Below are 2,074 nucleotides of genomic sequence, written 5' to 3' on the forward strand. Positions count from 1 at the left end.
TCTATCTATCTATCTATCTATCTATCTATCTATCTATCTATCTATCTATCTATCTATCTATCTATCTATCTATCTATCTATCTATCTATCAATTGTGGATGTTAGTTATTGGGGCAAACCTCCAGGTCATGAATATTGAATGGTTCTTCATAAATGTAGGCTGCATCTGCTCCAGATGCCAACCCAGCCATGGTTGCCAGGTAGCCACAGTATCCCCCCATGGTTTCCACAATAAACACTCTCCTCTTGGTGCCAGCAGCAGACTGCTTGATCCGGTCACAAGTCTGCATAACACAAAAAGTTAACTGTAAAAAAGCAATTCAGTAAAAAGGCACAATGTTTTGTAAATTATGTTCATATAATCATGTCACTGCTAGGTTTGAAGTTTACCATGGTTATGGTGTTGAGGGCTGTGTCTGCGCCTATGCTGAAGTCCGATCCAGGAACGTTATTAGAGACAGTAGCTGGAACAACAACAAGGGGAATACACAGTTCCTCGTACTTCTCTCTAGCTTCTACCAACTCCAGACCTCCCAGGAATGCCTGTGAAGCAAAAAACCATATTTACAAGTATAACTTTTAGCATATGCAATGCAGGGCAGAAATTTACACACTCCCCATTATACACCCGATACACTGTCATTTCACTTTAACCTGAGTCTTTCTTCTGCAGCCCAGAGGGGGTGAAGATTAAATACACCCTCACTAGTATTTAGATACAAAACTTTCAACAAAAACAAATACTTTGTAGCCATTAACAATCTTCTTAAAAAATTATCGTCGTGATACCTCACAACTTTTCTTATCACAAATAAACCTCATTTAATTAGTCCTAAGCAACACAGTGCTGCAATGGCCTATTGCTATTTGAAAGTTTATTATTATTGTTTCATTAAGAAGACACGCCATTTTGAAGGTGTAAACACAGAGGAACTAATCAGTAGCCTAACATTTTAAAATGCAAGGTTTTCAATAGAAGGACAGCATTAAAACAATATTTGGAATTAGCAGCCGTTTAGGTGCCCCTAAAAACAGGAAGTCAATTATTGGCCTAATTACTTCACAGCACCCATTATAATCAATAAAACAATGAGCCCCAAGTGATGCTTTGACTAAGGATTTAGAAGTTTGGCACATAACTTCCCAGGACATACAAACCAAGCCCCATAGAGCCATAGTCCAGACCATACAGGTTGTCGACCATTTTGGATGAAAGCTGCCATTTATGTCTCTTTTACTATCATACCAGCAGCAAAGTCCTACAAGAGCTTTTAAGTTACTGACTTCAAAATGACTCTAGAATAGACTCGAGGCATTGGGGATAAAAAGTTATCAAAACATTTTGGGTGGATCAAATCATTTGTGTGTGGCCATTTCTCAAAATCCTCTTGCCATAAAACCTTATGTTGTAAACATTTCCTCACACAGGGTGGCAACTGTACAAGCCTTCCTGTGTGTCATCTCATACCACCACTCAACACATTATCGAGCTCATTTGCTGACATCACTTTAGCCCCAACCACTAAAAAAATAACATATTTCAGAGATCCTCCTCTTACACTCTCACTCATACTGGTGTCATGATGTGTTTGATGACACAGAACAAGGTGTTGTTTAATATCTGTGAACGGTGACTGTTCGCTGGACAATATGGTGAAGATTAACACATTTTTAGTTGCATGGTTGCCTCTATTTTACATGTGCATGTTCCAATATGAATGATCTTTGGCATTCTACAAACAGCTCAGTTAAATCAATTTGGATTTTTACTGAACACAACCCCAAGGATTTTTCAACAGTTATATCTCTCTGATGCATTGTCAGATCTGCAATATATTTTATTTAGTATTTTTCCCTCCAAATGTCTGGACGATTCTGAAGAGAAAGACAAATGACCATTACAGTGACATGCTTCAGAAACAATATGAGTGCAAAACAGCTTACCTCAAAGCCCCCAATAATGACAAGACCATGGATGTTGAATTTTGTGATATTCAGACTGATCTCCTCCAGGAGATCTTTAGGCAGAGTCCTTCATAACAACAATAACAACATCACAGAAGATCGTTGTGGC

General features: G+C 38.4%; 1 long non-coding RNA gene across 1 annotated transcript; it reads right to left on the reverse strand.

Annotated features, from left to right (window-relative positions):
• Nucleotides 1-97: 97 nt before the first annotated feature.
• On the reverse strand, nt 98-2,074 carry LOC107081454. The gene is made up of 3 exons (XR_001481076.1): nt 1,945-2,074; nt 391-543; nt 98-284 (listed from the first exon to the last, which is right to left on the reverse strand). It is a non-coding gene; the product is annotated as an uncharacterized LOC107081454 (long non-coding RNA).

Source organism: Cyprinodon variegatus, unplaced genomic scaffold, assembly GCF_000732505.1.
Source record: "Cyprinodon variegatus isolate N-32 unplaced genomic scaffold, C_variegatus-1.0 Scaffold5160, whole genome shotgun sequence".
Lineage (NCBI taxonomy): Eukaryota > Metazoa > Chordata > Actinopteri > Cyprinodontiformes > Cyprinodontidae > Cyprinodon > Cyprinodon variegatus.